At 43.2% G+C, this 17529-nt stretch overlaps 2 protein-coding genes across 6 annotated transcripts in view; both read right to left on the bottom strand.

The window, feature by feature from the left end:
- The window catches only part of BBX (BBX high mobility group box domain containing), a 221797-nt gene extending 216416 nt beyond the window's left edge, over window positions 1-5381 (bottom strand). The window contains exons 1-2 of one of the 5 annotated variants that reach the window (XM_050957572.1): window positions 5270-5381; window positions 2151-2223 (exon numbers count right to left, since the gene is read on the bottom strand). The gene's annotated coding sequence lies outside the window, so the exon portion shown is untranslated. The other 4 variants (XM_050957583.1, XM_050957590.1, XM_050957608.1 and 1 more) reach the window with 4 other exon arrangements.
- Window positions 1-17529, bottom strand: part of HHLA2 (HERV-H LTR-associating 2) — a 790111-nt gene that overhangs the window by 429503 nt on the left and 343079 nt on the right. The window lies entirely within an intron of this gene.

The raw sequence follows: 17529 nt of genomic DNA, 5'->3' as shown, positions 1-17529 counted from the left end.
TACAGTGATTATAGCTCCTAAAACCATGTGATTAAAAAAAAAATCTTAACGTTCATCAAACAGAAGAATTCCCAAAAGTAAATGAAAGTATCTGGTAACAGCCAACCTTGAGGAAATCTCCATTCTACCATTAACTAGATACATTTTTATATTACTTTTTCAATTTAAACAAAAATTTATTCAGTGCTTCCTTAAAGTTTCCATTATTTCCTCCTCTTCAATAGGATATTTTACCATTTCTCTGCTTCCTAATTTGTAAATACCATTTCAATGCTATTTGGAGCTGCATTTACACTGGTTCTGTATGTATAAGTAGAATTAAACTGTCCACTTCTTGTGGAGCTGTATGGAGAACACGATCAGCCCGTCATTTATGGAACAGAATTCTATGCACCCACACATCTCCATATTGTGTGGAAGCGATTTATTAAGTGCAAGGACCAAGGACAGTATTAGGACAATGCCAGTTATGATGTAAAGTCTCAAAGTTCTGCTCTTCCCAAAAATCCTACATCATTATGTCAATAAAGAGAAAACCCTTTGTAGTGTACAGACTTCTAATTTGACTTCAAATGTAAACAGAACATTTTTCAAAAGTCTGTGTGTGTGTGTGTGTGTGTGTGTGTGTGTGTGTGTGTGTGTGTGTGTGTGTGTGTGTGTGTGTGTGTGTGTGTGTGTGTGTGTGTGTGTGTGTGTGTGTGTGTGTTCAGCTTTGAGCAAAAGTCTGGGTCCTATCGGTAAGCTTTTGAATTTTGTATGTGATTTCACTTTGTAAAGACTGTTGAAACAACTATTCTGCTCATAATGTGAGTCTTATCAGTAAGATTATAAAATCTGGTTTGCAGTTTTTGAGAACTATATTTTTCCAGTGCAACTGGTCTTGTAATAAAATTGTAATTAGTTTATTTTGTGTTAATTTTCTTTCGACATTACAGTTTATGTCAAAGTATGAACAGCATGTATATACCTCCACTCACTACTCCCCATAGAGGCTGAATTATTGGAATGTGGGTGTTAATGTCTGCAGGAACTGGGAAAAGAAACAGAATTCACCTCCCACCAATACTCTGACAGGTCATAGGGCACAGTCTCTTCGCTGCCAGTATCCCACTAGTTAGTATTGTGGCTGCAGCCATTTCAAATGATCCCATAAGAGCAGCTACTCCCAACAGCCTCCTTTGCCTATGTGGGATCGTCACATACCTCATGTTTGCCATACAGGGGCTGCTGAAGATCAAGACTGTGTTATTAATGAGCTTTTATGAGAACTAAACTCACCTCTTAAATGTGTGTTGGGGTTTTTTAATTATAGATACTCAATATTTGCAATGTTGCTATGTTTTTCCATCATCAGGGCCAAATTCAAACCACTGTCAGTAGGCTCAACTGCACCGAAGCTATTTGAGTTACACCCACTTATATCAGCTCTTCATTTGGCCACACAGGTTCAAACCTCTGTTTGAAATGAGTACATTATGTCTGTTCAATAGTGTCAAACTCTTCCAAAGAAAATGAACAAAAATGCTCTGGTTCCTAAAAGTACTTTGAAAATGTTAGCAATATAATCAATAAAATTTGTCTTTCAAATTCAGCAGCTACCTGTGTTAACCAATCCCAGGAAGAGAAATGGTAAGAGATATAGAAAGCACAAGAATTACCAGGAAAGTGGGATTTGCATGTTAAAACCAAGTTAATGCCTGTCACTCTAGTATTACAACTGTCCCCCAACTCTTAGATTTCTTAAACATATGCCTCTTCATATTTTCCCATTCCTACTGCCAGCCTCAAGTTTTACAGGCTGTATATGGTTAATAACTTTTTAACTCACTTTTCATATGTCAATCGTTGTTTTAAAACTTTTGCCATAATTCAACTATTCTTTGAAAGCCAAGGGCTTTTCTTTCATAAATGAGCTAATAAGATCCCAATACTGCGGGCCTTCTAATTTTCATGTTCATAATACCCATCCCCTTGCATTCCTAACACACAAACTTTGTAATCTGACAGTTCCTGTGAGCACCCAAAAGAAGCTATGTTTTCTGAGGTGCTAAAACCTGAACAAACATCTTCTCCATGAAAAGGAACAAGGAACCCTGGATCTCATGAACAACAATTACACTATCTCCCCCCTGTACAGTTTACATACTTACCCAGGAAGGCAAATGGAAATTACAGACAGAGGAAGATGAAGCTGTCTCAAAGCCTTTGTCATGTGATAGTGACCTATAAAGTATCAAATACAGGCACATCATCAGTACACCATGATTTTACAATATTGCAACTCACCACAATGCCAACAAGAGGAGAAATTCCCAAAACTTGAAACTTGCTTCCTCCTCACACTCCCCACCCCCTCGTATAAGTTCTCCTTAAAACGGGAAGCAGGTTGACAGTCGCAGGAAGCCTTAAACAGCAAACAAAAGATGCACCATGTCTTTAAAGGGCATTGGGACTGGGCAAGTGGAACAAATCATCTGAGTGTGCATCAGCGGGGTGGGTTATTTTCTCTCTCACACCATGAAATGTGCGACGTATCAAAATAAAAGGCAGAAAGTTGGTCACAAAAATAAACCACAATAAAGCCCAACGATTTACACAAATGCTTTCGCTCAATCCCCAGCGTGGATAAATTCAGCGACGTAATAATAATATTAGGAAATCATCAAGCCCAGATTTCAGGTACGAGATACACAGAGAGAGAGAGAGGCGGCTGCAACGTTGTAGCACTGTTTCAGGTAATGCCCATTCCCCTTTTCCAGATCTAGAGAGTCCTGAAATTGCCAAACAAGCCCTTCCACCATCGCAATCCACACGGAGATTAGAGACCTGAATCCAGACAGTGCATGGGGAAATGCATTTGCAAGCCACCACCGCCACCCACCCCCTGTGCAAAGTATAGAGCCACCAGAATCCGGGCTCTGGGGTGGGGTGAAAGGAAAGGTATTAAATATGGAGAGAGGCTAGACTGACCCACGGCTTTCCCCTTTTCCTCCTGGTCACCATCAAGTTTGCATCTTAGTTACAAAATGTCGATCTTAAAGGCTGACAAGACACAGGGAGAGGGGGGAGAGAAAGAGAGAGAGAGAGAAGAGAGTCCATCTTGCTTTGGGGGGGAGGAGAGGAGCAATAATGTAATGCACAAATCTCACCCTCCCAGGGGGAAAAGTCTGCACAACACCTTTCAGGAGGGGAGGGAGGACGGGGAGGCAGAGGGAGAATGGGGGGGACCACAGGGCAGCTCCCCCCAGCCCTCCAGCTTTCCCTCCCCAACGAGATTTGGTGAATCAGACTGGCAAAAAACACCTCCCTGCTACTGCTCCCCTCGGGCCCGGGCGATGATCCCGCTGCTGCCACCGGGGAGGAGGTGCTGCTGCTGCTGCTGCTGCTGCAAAGAGCCACATGGAGACCTAGACTCCTGTCTCCGCTCCATCTCCACAGCGTGTTAATATCGGGGAGTGGGCTGAGGGTGGTGGCAAGCTGCCCCCACCCCCTGCTGCGCCTAGATCTGGGACTTGAACGTGTCACTATTAGGACAGGCAATGGTTTCAAAGCCCCAGGCCAAGTGACCATCCTCAGCAGCCTGGCTGGTTTCTCGCCACCACCTTCCACAAGGCTTCCCCCCACCCCCTTTCCCCAACACATACTCTCTCACCTCTTAAAAACTTTTAAACAAGATCCTCTCGTGAGAAGTCGCTAATTTGCCCCTCACACAGTTAAAATAAAAGCAGCAAGCCATTGCTCACAGGGAGTGGGAGAGACTCAGGCATTTTCTTTCCCCTTTCTACAGAAAAGGAAAGCAAAAAAATAGCTTGTCTGTGCCTCTCACTCGCTCTGTCGTACATGTTGTCTCAGCTTCTTTTTGCATCGTTTCATTTTACCTTCCTCGTTCAGCGGCAGCGGGCTGTAAAAAGATATTTCTAAACACAAACCTGCTGTTTTACAGATCCCAGGATCAATGCTATTCCCTCCCTTCCTCCCCCATTGCAAACCTACACTGGCTCGGTTCTCTCCTCCCAGCCATGCAAGTTTCATACATTGCAAATAACAGAGAGAGAGGAGGAAGAGAGAGAAACGGGGGGGGGGGGGAGGGTTGGGACGAAGAGAGTCTGATTTCGGTAATTTACCAGCGACCCGATATCGCAGCAGCAAATAACAGTTTAACACCAATCTGGCTTCTGATGACTGAGTAACCCCCACTAAAGGCACCAACCCCCTCCCTGGGCAAATTATCTCCAAGTTTTCTGTCATCGCGACCATCCAATGTCACAACTTACCTTCAGAAATAGGACTTTAAACAGCCAAGGCCTTCCTTCCCCCCCAGCCTCTCTCTCTCCACCTTAAACTTATTGACACAACATAATCCCACATTCATGCAAAATCCTGACACAGCCTCTCTCCTCCTCCGTCCCTCCCCCGCCCCCCTTTATGATTTCTTCCTCCCCGGCTTGCACTAGCCCCACTTTTTCTCTAGCAAATTACAACATGGGGTGGGGGGGGGGAGGAGTGCATCGCACGGATGGCTCTACCGGAAAATAGAGCTTCCCAACTCTCAGAGCGAACAGCCGAGCCTGGTTGTTGTTGGCTTCTCTCTCCCTCTCGCTCTCTTTTCTAAGTGACACAAAACCACAGAGAAACCTGGCCCCGAAAATAAATCAACGCACTTTTCCCCCCCACCGGCCCCTGGGATGAAGTTTCGTTTCTGGCGGCCGCGATTTCCCTGTCAAGCCCCCCACAACCGCACAGCCGGTGTGTTGTTGTTATCCCTCCTCGCTATTTCAGCTTCTTTCCCCCACCCCTCGCTCCTCCGTTGTTGCTGCTGCTGCTGCTGCTCTTGCCTCTCTGTGGTGAGAGGTACTGGTTCAAACGCAGCCTGGCACTGGCTGGCCTACCCCTGGTGTATTTTTTTTTCTTATGCATTGCATTGCAATTCACCTCCCCTTCCCCCCCCCCCCCTCCACGCCCGGCCTTTTAACGAGAAAAGGAGGCGACAGAAACAAACCCCTTCCCCACCCAAAGTTTGAAATGAAGGCTGGGGTGAAAAGAGGGAGGAAAAGTGGCTGGAAATCGTGGCAGCAGCAGCCCAGGACATGTAAAGGTCTCTGCCTTCCTCCAAGTCCACCCTACCGGCTGCTGCTGCTGCTGCTGCTGGAGGAGTCCGTGGGGGCTGCCCCAGTGCTGCTAAGTGAGTAATAGGAAGGAAAGTGTGTGGAGAGGGCACCTCTCCTGCCCGGATTGCGAAGGGAAAGGCTGGGGGGTTGTGTGCACTTACCTCTGTGAGTGTCTCTGTGTGTGCGTGTGTTTCAGTGGCCAGTCAGTGTTTCTCTATGTGAAAGTAAAGAGAAGAGCACTCAGCAGAGCCTCGGTTTTCACTGTACACTGCTCCACATACAGTACATGCAACCCGGAGAGACTGAAAACATTCATTTTTATATAAGGCAGCCTGCGATTGGCTCAGGGACTGAGGGACAGGTTTGCCAGCCATACAGCTGGCCTGTTACACCCAAAGAGCGAGAGACTCGCACGCACACACACACTCGTATGCACACACTCACACACAAAGATCATCTCGTTTCTTTTACTAATGTTTCAGGACCTGTAGACAGCCTAGCAGGGCAGGTAGAAGGACCAGCAAACTCAGGTCAGTGAGAGCAAGGATGATCTGCACTAGTTAAAACGCTTGAAACTGGTGTCCATTGGTTGACTTGGGAGGGTTGTGGTAATAAACTACAACTCCACTGGATACCGAAGTGGGGTTTTTATTGCCACTGTATAGTGCCCCAAGCCCCATGGAAGAGCAATTCTTTGTGTTATGATTTGCCAGTCTGAACTGGTAAACAAGTAGCAAAAGCCAGGATTTCAGTTGTTGCTGATTATCAATCTTTTTTATTTTTACTCGGGATGGATTCATTCAGAGGCCAAAACATACAGAACAGAGAAGTTCAGAAAGGCTGAAATGCATCCATATAGTCAATGACTAGTTAGTAAGTAAATACAGAAAATCAATCCCATCACACTGGTCTGAAAACAATGAAGATAAACAGTTTTCTGAAATGGTCATTTACTCACTGAACTATCAAAAAGGTTTCAGACAATAACATTGCAAAGCGATATTATGAAGGACTAGTACTGCATGCTGTGTTAATAATCTCTCTCTTCAAAAGGTGTTTCAGAGGCCTTTACCAATTTACCATAAACAGTATGTTGTTTTTTTAAAATTAGTGGTTAATATGGAAACTGAAGCTAATCAAATAAGTTAGGAGATTATAACAATACAGTCTACACAGTATGCCATACATATGTTCTTTTCCCTGTGATGCATGCAGTCCTGTTAAAGTCTCTCACAGATTACTATTTACATGGATGTGAAGTAAATCTAGACATTTATTTTTAATCTCAGACCTTCACAAACAAAACAACAGTATGACACCAGCAACTTTTGGTGTAACTGCATCACTGTTGCAATTGAGGCTTGAAAAACCTGCTGACACGTCTTACAACTATGAAAAGCTCCTTTTTCTGTTTAAACAAAACAAAATAATTGTAAGGAAAACATTCTCTGTAACCCAATTCATCTTATTATTGTTCATTATGTCAGATATGGCATCCGCACTTCACTTAAGTATTTTTAAAAGACAAAATGTTTCATTTATTTTATGATTTACAGAAACTATCCCTCAGATTGCAAGTTCTTTGAGGCTAGGATTATGTCTTCCAAGCTGCATTTGGCAAAATAAAAAATCATAAATAATAACTAATAACAGAATAAAATGGGAGTGACAGCTTCATGCAGACAACATATTAATTTATTTTTAAGATATAAGAGCGGTTTTTTATCCTTTGGTCCTCTCCATCTGCTCCCACTGGTGGGTTTTCCATAATAAAGGGGTTGATTTCCCCTCAACTCCCATTTCCTATTGTTTGGCCTCTCCTTGCTTCTATTCCAGTGCACCTTAGTTACAAACATTTTAAAATGAGTTATTTATTATGATGTATCTCACTAAAATGACAGTAGATTTGTAGAAGGGTATATTTGTGTAAATATATATTAATTTCTTTGTGGCTAAGAGATACACTTTAACTTGGCCTGCACTGTATCACACTCTTCTTAGGAGAAGGGCAAAATTCTAAACAGCATAGTAAAATCACATAATCTTGCTCTTGTTGTAAATAAGGATGGCTGGTTACAGAATAATTGAATATGAATTATAGGCCAAGATTTTCAAAATTATTAGTGGTTTTTGGGTGCCCAACTTAATGTTTTCATTCTTGATTTTCAGAAAGTGCTGAGGAATGACAGTCATCCTCTGAAAATCCGGTCCAATTTATGTGTCTTAGGCTGGACAGTAAAAAATCGAGGCATCCAAATCACTAGTCACTTTTGGAAATGTCCATAGTTCTTAGCACATTTAGTAATTTTTATACATAGATCTCAAAACATTTTACAAAGGTAGGTAAGCAGTATTATCTCCATTTTTACAGATAGGGAAATTAATGCATAGAGAGGTTAAATAAACTAGGCCACAGCTAAATAGTGGCATAATTGGGAATAGAACCTAAAGTTCCTGTGTGCCAGTTCTAGTACCTCTACCTTATTTACTGCCTTACAGCATGGGGATTAATATTGTATCATGGCACCTTTCATTTCTTGATCACCAGTTCAAACCCAGCCAAGATTATTACTGAAAAAAATTAATTAGTGCGGCTGTTTGGTGGTGTATGTGAAATGAATTGATGATGTTGCTCCAGTTCATACTTAATAGGATTCTGCATTACAGTTGGTGCCCTTATTGGCAATCTCAGCAAAGAAGCCAATATATGAGGCCTGATTCCCCACTTGCACCTTGTGTGGTTGGTCACACCTCTGCAAAATGGATGTTAAATGCTACTAATTAGAATGTAAATTTACATCCACTTTGCACAGGTGTAAATGATTCCATAAGGGGCAAGTCAGTGGACAGTCACTCCTGTAGAAACTAAGGTACCATATCACCCTTCACTTGAGGAAGGATGATCTATCTCTAAAGTGCCATCCTTAGAGATAGATAGTCCTTCCACAAGTGAGCTGAGGTGCATTAGTAGTATGGAGTATAAGAAGTTTGAGTTCTATTGCCCTTGATGTACTTATCATATATTGCAAGAAAGGACTTTAATTTTCTAGCGCTATCACTTGCCACTTTTTATAAACAACATGAGGGCGGGGATAGTGAATGTCTTTCCTATGTTTTGTTTTATGTATATTATTTTAAGCAGATGGATTTTTCACAACACCCATTTGGAGATATTTCTGACGTTGTTCACTCACTACTGTCAAGAGTTATAAGATGGAAGGAGGAGTCAGTGAGGAATCTCGTGTGTGTGTGTGCGTGCGTGTGTGTGTGTGAGATTTGCGTTTTTAAGTTAACCCACCATCTTGGAGTATCTTACATTGTACTGCTGTGCTGAACTTATATTTTTAAAGTTATGTCAAGGGTGCCTAGAATGTATAACCAGGCAGCCTCTTAAACATTTCCATACATCTGAATAAAGAATCCAACGAGTAGGGCCCTGATCCTGGACCTTGTTCCATACGAATGGACTACTGCACCCATGCAGAGCCTTACTTGAGTCACTGGGGCTCTTCACAGATACAGAATTCTGACTGGGTGTTACATGCTGAAGAATCTGGGGCCTAGACGAGAAGATCTCATTGTTAGGTTTTGTTATTTAGGTGCCCCTCACTGTACCATGATACCCCAGTAGCTATGCTTTGGCACTCTTAACACGGTATATGCTATCATCTGTCCCCTCTCCCTTCCCTCGCCCCTTCTGTGTTTTATATTTGTATTTTCCTGTTTTGAGGCCAGCTGTGAAGTCCATTGACTTCCATGGGTACAGGAATGGGCCCTTTATTATTCCTCTCCCTATCCATTCCACCACTACCAGAGGCTACATGCTGCCTGTGGAGCAGAGGTGGCCATTGGTTGCTCCGTAGGGCTAGCATAAGGGTGCTTTCCTGTCTGTGCTGAGTGGCGTGGCATGGGAAAAGAAAAGTGTGGGCTAGCTAGCATCTGCCTGAGCCTGCAGGCTCTGGATCCCTGGGAGCTTCTACTGTGGTGGCTACATGTGACCATTGTTACGTGAGCAGAGAGAGAGAAGGCCGTAAGACAGCTATGGAAGTATATGCTTTATCGTTGTTAGGCTTTATATACAGCTGTGGAAGGCAGGTACAGCATCATGTAGTGGTGGAACAGGCTCCTGCACTTTCCCTGTGGCCTATATCTATCCATAGCCCCAGACATAACTTGGCATCCTCCAGATTAGGAAACACTGGAGTAGAATTATACAGTGGAGGGCCCATTTTCCTCCCCTAAAACAAATACTTTCACATTGGTACTCAGAGACATGGTGGAAAAATATTTAAAAAAACATAAATGCAAATTTGTCTATACTAATGCATGCATTTCCTCTTTCTCAAGTAATGAAGATCCAGGATGCAGTGGTACTTAAGGGAGAAGTGGTGGATGGGTCCATGGACAAGAGCTGTCAAGAGCAAATTGTGGCATAACAAGCACAGGGAACATGAGAGATGCTGGACAGCAAATACAAGCTGGTATTTATAGGGTGAAATCCTGGCCCCATTGAACTTCCCATGGGAGTTTTGCCATTGATTCATGTAAACTCCTGGGGGAAAGGAACGTGTCTTAACATTAGGACCCAATTCTACAAGGAGCTCTTCATGGGCAGACCCCTATGCCCTTGCAGAGTCTCATTTATTTCACAACTAGTACATGGGAGCAGGAGTCTGCCAGCACAAAGCTTCTTGCAGAACTGGGAACTTAGGCTCAAATCCTACAAAGACTTAAACCTTAATTTTACTCATGGGAGTAGTCCCAATGAAGCCAATGAGTCTATTAATTTGTTTAAAGTTAAGCATATCCACAAGCCTTCACGGGACTGGGGCCTAAGCTTACAGTGTGGTGCTATATGCATATTTTTAAATGATATTTTTATATAAATAGGCAATGTGGGGTGGGAGCAACAAGGCACCTGAATTATTTAAGAATGAACATTGATAGCACTTGGGGAAGTGCTAAGCACACAACTCCCATTCATTTTAGTGGAAGTTGTAGGCACTCAGCAGTCCTCAGGATCATGCCCTTAAGTCCAAATCTTGCTGGCCTTATTCACTGGCAGGATTTGGCAACTTGATTGTAAATTATTCTGGAAAGAAATAGTTTCTTCTTCTTTGGGATCCAGTCCTGAAGTTCCTGGAGATCAGTGGGAGTTTGGACAGAAGGAGAATGACAGAACTTCAGTACCTCCATTTCAGTGAAAGGTAAATTAATACATAAGAATTATAATAAATGTATATATGACAGCAATAAGCAGAGAGAGCAGAAAAGAGGGTAACCAAAAGAAAAGGTGAAAAGTTATTCAGCAGTATTGGAATGTGAGAGGCATAAGAAGGAAGGTTAGAGCAACCTAAAATTAAGCTACACTAGATAGTTTTAATTACATTTTATGTTTGAAGTGGCTAAAAGTTGTAATTGTGATTTATATGTTTCTTAACACTTATGGCATTAAGAGACACTGTACAGTGACAGGGAAAATCCACTAGGTTTAGCACTGTGTTGACAAGGGCCTTGATATTATAAATGTTTAGGTGCATGCTTAATTTCAAGCATGAGTAGTCCCAGAGACTCTTCAAATGCTTAAGGTAAAGCATGTGCCTAAGAGTGTGAAGGATCAGGGCCTATATTTGTAAGGCAAAGAGGCCAGAATGCGACTGACGGCACCAGATTATATGTGTTCTGTTCTGCTGAGGGAAGCAAAGAGGCTCCAGCTAGCCTGTGACACAGTTCTCCTGCAAGGGTAGACTCATCCACTTGCTGAAGGAATGTTTGTTTTTTTTCTGTTAGAGAGGTGAAGAGGGAAAACAATCTTTAGGGAAACACAAGGAATAAGAGAGGGCAGTGTATAGAGCACTGCACTGACAGGAGACCTAGATTCTATTCCTGGCTTTGCTACTGACCTGCCACGTTACCTTCAGTAAGTCACTTCACCTCTGTATCTACCCCTCCCAATCTTCGTCTGTCTTGTCTATTTAAATTGTAAGCTCTTCAGAACAGAAACTGTTTGTAAATCACTTAGAATGATGGGTACTTGGTGTGGGTCGGGGACTAGTTTAGCCATTTAAAATAACAACAAAAAAAGAGAAAGGGGAAAATAGTAAGAAGAAAGTAGGAAATACATACGGAGATACAAAGGATGAAGGTTCATAAGGAACAGCTTGAGGCATGGAAAGGAAAAATATAGCCTGAAAACATGTATTTTAACTATAAATAATAGTATGAGGGAAACTGTGAACAAGATGGAAGAGATGAAGACGTCCAGCCATAGCGTTAAATTGTGTCCTCTTATGGAGACACCAATGGAGGTTTGGCAGGCCTGTAAACACTGCCAAATGATTCTCACCCACTTTCCTTGAATCCAGAAGGTTCTGAGGTGCTGCAGAAGGTGCACCAGCCTGCCAACTCCGTGGGTCTCAAGAAGTGGCCCTCCTGCATTGGTCCTGTGGCTGGAGTTACCATTTCTTATCTGAAGGGGATATTCTGTAGCTGTTCTGCTGTGGATGGAAACCTCTTCTTCCTTCAGTGTATGCACATAAATTATGGACCAGTTTAGTGCCTCAGATGACTTAAGTACCCAAACCTTAATTGCACCTGAAAACAGATATTATTTGATCACGATAGGATAATGATGTCATCAATCACATCAATTAATACTTAATAATAATATTATCATGGACATAAGTGTGCTAGGTTCTTTACGGATACAGAAAAAAGTCCCTGCTTCAAAGAATTGATGAACTAGGGCCCTGATCCTGCAGGGGGATCTGCCTGCACAGAGTTCCATTCGCTTTAGTGGGACCTGCACGGGCATAACAGTTTGCACAAGCAGATGCTTTTGTAGGGTGAGGGCCTGACTCAATGTATAGACATATGGGAAAGGTGAAAGGAATACACTTTTTAAAAATTACTATATTTGACCTCATCCCCAATTTCCAAATGATATTGCTCCTTGACCTCATGCCTAATTGTCATTTTGTGTTTTTAACTTATCTAACCTTCACTCATGTTCCCTACCATGGTACTCCTCAAGCAGTCCCACTGAAATCATTGGGGCTGCCTTCATAGCATGGCCCTGATCCTGTATCCATGGTCCTTATTTGACCCCCATTACTGTAGAATCTGAAGGCCTCACAGACTGTAATATTCTTAATCTTAGAACATCTGCATCAGGCAGGAAATTATCTCCATTTTATCAAAGGGGAACTGAGGCACAGAGATGCCAAGCAACATACCCAAGGTCACACTGGAATTTGTTGCCACACGTGGAATTAAACCCACGTCTCCCAAGACGCCAGGCTCATTGCCTTAACTACTGGATCATCTTTCTGCCCTATTTTACAAGGACTCTTTGCAGCTGCACAGAACCCCACTGAAAGCATATTATGACCCTTTGTGTTGATGCACACCTGGCCATGTTTTCGTTGCCCACTTTCACTTTATTGTTACAATATTTTTAAGCCTTGCCCATTTAGTCCCCAATCTTGCAAGCTCATATAATGGGTCAACCACCTGAACCCTGCGCAGAGCCCCTTGGATGTCAAAACTAAATAGAACTTTTAAAAAACATATCTATTTTTGGTCTGTTGTATACGTGAATAATGCTGAACTAAGGTGCTAGCCTGACAGCAATGAGCAAAGGCCTCTCTTTGTTTATCCATACAACTGACACAGCACAGACAACAGCTTCCCTCCATTCTGTCCCCAAGAATAGGCCTGATCCAGAGCCCTTCCAATGACTTTGAAGGGTTTCCATTAACATAAATGGGCCTTGGAGCATTCCCAATATGTCACTTGTCTGCAGAGAATATTTTAACTTGGGTGGGGGAGGGGTGTGCGTGTGTGCCTGCCTGATTATGGTCCAGTCTTGCTTACATTTACCACCAGACATAGTTAATGCCTAGTAGCGTGATCAGTGCCAGTGGCTGATCCTCATGAGTGCTCCACTGCAGGGCGAGTTGAACACCCCTCCCTCTGGTGAAAATTTCAGATGAAAAAGTTTTGTTAGAAATCTTTCAATTTTTGGCAAGAGATTTCTGATAGAAATTTTTCATTTCATCTGGCCTTTTAGATACATCGTTGGAACCTGAAGATTGTAAGCTCCTTGGGGCAGGGACTTGTCCTTTTGTTCTGAGTTTGAACCATGCCTAGTACAATGGGGTCCTAGGTCTGAGGTGGTGCAGCAATAAAATAATAATAAATAATAAAGCATTTTTCCATTAAATTTTCATTTTTGGTGGAACTCCCCTTCATTGGCAAGAAAAATATTAGGATGAAAAAATTCAACCCGTTTAACTCTACGTGCCAACACCCTATTGAATGAAAGGAAAATGCTGCATGAATAGGGACCTCAGATGCATATGGTTAGAGCCTGATTATACAAAGCAAGATTGTGGAGCTATAGCTCATGTTGGTGAGTACTTACTCACACGAGTAGCCTCATCACTTCAGTGGCATCTATAAATGCTCACCAACATGAGTCAGATTTCCGCAGTTGGACCTGTCCATTTTTCACCAGTCAAGTGAGTTCTAGGCTCAGTTTTATTCCTGCAGGTAAGTTTGCATGGATTTGCAGCCACAATCACATTCATGGATTTCGTATTATCTTTTTTAGACATGTATTTGTCACACACACAGGTACAGGTATACAAATGTGCAGCCAGGTATATTGCGTTACAGGCACCATTCCTAGAATGCACATTCATCATGTTTACAAAATTGTCTATGGAGAACAATTGAATAAATCATTAAAATTATACACAATGAATTTATCTGATATTAATCTTCCTTGGAAAACATTGAAAGGCCCCACCTTTAGTTAGCTACCACTCTCTGGTAATGCCAGGCATTCTACAATGTTAAGTTCCCTGTATGCAGGGGAGCTGGAACAATTTGTATAGTGGGGGTGCTGCAAGCCATTATACCAAACTGTTAACCCTGTATGTGATGGAAACCACTTCAAGCCAGGGGGTGCAGCAGCACCCCTATTTCATGACTGATGCCTGTATGAAGCAATCATTTAGCCAAAGTGACTGCCCAGAAGTGGTCCTAAAAACAGTAACACCCTCACTTAGGCGACTGGCTGAACTGCTTTGGACTTCAGTGCCTCCACACAGTTTATGCTTGTACTTGAACAGTTCTGTGTATTGCAACAGCTTGAGCACCTTCTCCTTTGAAGAGCAGTCCAGGCCAAAGCCACTATTAGCTGCAGAGAGAATAAGGAAGCAGGGGAGCCATTTTACTTGTAGGCTCCTTTTCATCATAGGACTGGTTGAACCCCATGCTGGAGATTTTCTATTATTCCTTTTGTTGTTGTTGCTTATATATTAACTTGATTTGATTTCTGATTATAAAGCATTATCCCTTGAGAGAAAACTCTTGGCTAACTGCTTCTGTGTTTTGGTTCTGCTGAGTCATTTCATCATACATAAATACACATTTTATATTCTATCCCATACATAGGGATAGAAGACTCTTTACCCCAAAGACAAACTGACTCAAGTAGGAACACTGTACAGGTTATAGTCAATACATTTTCTCGCTGTCTTGCTCCTTTCCACACTGTCACTGCATTTGTTTTTTCACTCTGCCTGCTTTCTGATCTGCGGTTCACCTTATCTTTTCCCAGTGGATTATTTCATTGTTCGTCTTTTTCCAGAATTTCTCCTTACATTGAATGCAAATGCAGTAGCATTTAAATCAAAGCAAATTCCTTCAAACCTGTATTCTTGTATGGTTTAAGGGTGGGGTAGTCCTTTTCCGAGGACTTTTATGTGACTGATTGTAGTAGTTTAATAAAAGGGCCCCCAAATACATTAGGACATTTAATTATTGTCATGAGCGATGATAGGCTTTCCCAAGTGATGCCCTGTCATTTGGGCCAGCAGGCCATGGTGATTCTAATAGGGGGCAGTGAGGTTGCTTTCCCTGTTAGACCACTCAGCATTTTCCTAAGGCCAGCCTGAGGTGGAGTAATCTTGCTGCTGTTTTCATTACTGTAAGAATATTTAAAATATTTTCCTGACTTCATTTTTTAACCTCTAATTTTACAGAGCCCTTTTATAGTGACACTAAAATACTCCAAGATGTGACCTCGACAGCGAGTCACGGGATGATCTGCTTTCAGTCACATGGCAATAACCCTGCACAAACCACAGCCCTGGGGCTGATGGCTTTATTCTACAAACCTTGGTGTTATTGGAGCATTTTCACGAATACACAGCTAGCTGCTCTGGGTCCCAAGCAGTTATATATGCTTGAAAAGTAAAGACGAGTTTGATTTCCTTCCACAGTCAAGCGCTCTATTACCATGATGACTCAATACTGGTGCTATTGCCAATTATCCTAGTCTTGTCTGTGACTCATTTAGTATATATCAGAGGTTCTCAAACTGGTCCACGAGCTCCATTCAGGTGGTCCATGCATAGTTCCCTCTAAGGTGTGCGCCTGGGCAGCCACACACAAGAAAATGAAGGGCCATCCAGCTAATTAGTGGAGCCGTGCAGGTGTGGCTTCACTAATTAGGTGCCTGGATCCTGGAGAAGATGCACATGTAAGGTGAGGTGATGGCCTTGGAGGGAATAGGGGGTAGATGAGAGGAGGCAGTGAGAATTTGGGATGTGCAGGGCTGTGGTGGCCAGCCCCAGGACTGTGGCTGCTGGGGAGACATGGCTCTTCTTCCCAGCCTCAACGCTGTGGCTGCTGTGGCAAGGGAGAGACCCCCCACTTCTTTCTAGTGCTAGATCGGGGGCTGCTGTGGTGGGAGAGAGGCCCCCCCTCCTTCCCAGACCCAGCTCGGGCTGCTGTGGCAGAGGAGAGAGGGCACATCCATCAGATTAGAAAGGTAAGACTACTGATATTAAAATATGAGTTATGTGCTTTTATTTGTAGAACATAAAATGTTAATTATTATTAAGTTTTTTTTATATAGTGCTTTTTATTCAAGGCGCTTTACCATAGTTAGCTAATGGTACAAACAACATTTGGAAAGATCATTAAAGTGGTCCCCCGAGACACTCAGCAATTTTCAAGTGGTCCACAGGAAAAAAAGTTTGAGAACCACTGGTATATATGATATGGCAAAGTAATTCTTTTGGCATAATAGGATTAAGGTCAAATTCTCCAGCTGTATTCATTTCAGGGAGCATTTCTTTTTTATTTTAAAATGTTGGTTGCATCTATCATCCCAATAGCTATGATCATCCATACCAACCTCAATACTCCCACAAAAATACTAGCACTGAGAGTTACAGCATTCAATCTGTCCTGGCACATGGTACTTGATATAAGCTTTAACCTCATTGTAACCTTCCACCTTGGAGTTGAGTTCCATGGAAGGTCATGGTTAGTCTGTGGTACCAGTAACGTTACAAAATCCTGCCACTTCTTTCTTTAGCCCAATGAAAGATCTTATGAAAGGGATTCATTTTGTTAAAAGCTTATTTCATATCTGTGGTTAAAATAAAGGCTTGACTTTCCAGGGCTGTCAAGGCACTAGCATCTTTCACAAGCACTATGAGCCCTTTCTTTAACACAAATAACTAAATACATTTTAAAAGCATGTTTTAAACACACTCATCTATTATACGCTAACACAGAAAAACTACCCTCTGCGAAGCAGCCTTGCTCACTTATTCTCCAAGGATGAAATTCACACCTGTTGAGATAGATGACCCATCAAACATTCTAATCCGACCCTTGAGCTCCAGCCGGGAAGCAGGATCTGGGGTTTACTCCGCTCCAGCGCTGCAGCTAGGCAGTGGGGTCAGGGGCTCCACGCGGCTCCTGAAAGGAGCAGTATGTCCCCCCTCCGGCTCCTATATGTAGGGGCAGCCAGGGAGCTCCACACACTGCCCCTGCCCCAAGTGCCACCCCCACAGCTCCCACATGGCCAATGGGAGCTGCAGAGGTGGCACCTGCAGACAGGGCAGTGCACAGAGCTGCACCTCCACGTAGGAGCTGGAGGGGGGACATGCTGCTGCTTCCAGGAGCTGCTTGGTGTAAGTGCTGCCCAGAGTCTGCACCTCTGACCTCCCATGCCCCAACCCTCTGCCCCAGCCCTGATCCCCCTCCCACCCTCTGAACACCTCAGTCCCAGCCCAGAGAACCCTCAACCCCCTCATCCCCAACCCCACCCCAGAGTTCACACCCCCCCCACCTTCAACTTCCCACCACAGCCGGAGCCCCCTCCCACAGCCTGAACTCCTCATTTCTGGCACCACCCATCCCACATCCCAAACCCAATTTTGTGAACATTCACGGCCCGCTATACAATTTCCATAAACAGATGTGGCCTTTGGGCCACAAAGTTTGCCCACTCCTGCACTAGATCCAGTGTGATGGCTTAGGCAGTGCATAGGCCTTGCACTGTGTCTGTGGAAGTGTGGATTTTGCCCCACCAGAACAACTGCTGGCTGAGGGC

This window comes from Gopherus flavomarginatus, chromosome 1 (assembly GCF_025201925.1).
Source record: "Gopherus flavomarginatus isolate rGopFla2 chromosome 1, rGopFla2.mat.asm, whole genome shotgun sequence".
Lineage (NCBI taxonomy): Eukaryota > Metazoa > Chordata > Testudines > Testudinidae > Gopherus > Gopherus flavomarginatus.
The sequence above is the reverse complement of the archived record's forward strand: the minus strand, read 5'-3'. Positions and strand labels throughout refer to the sequence as shown.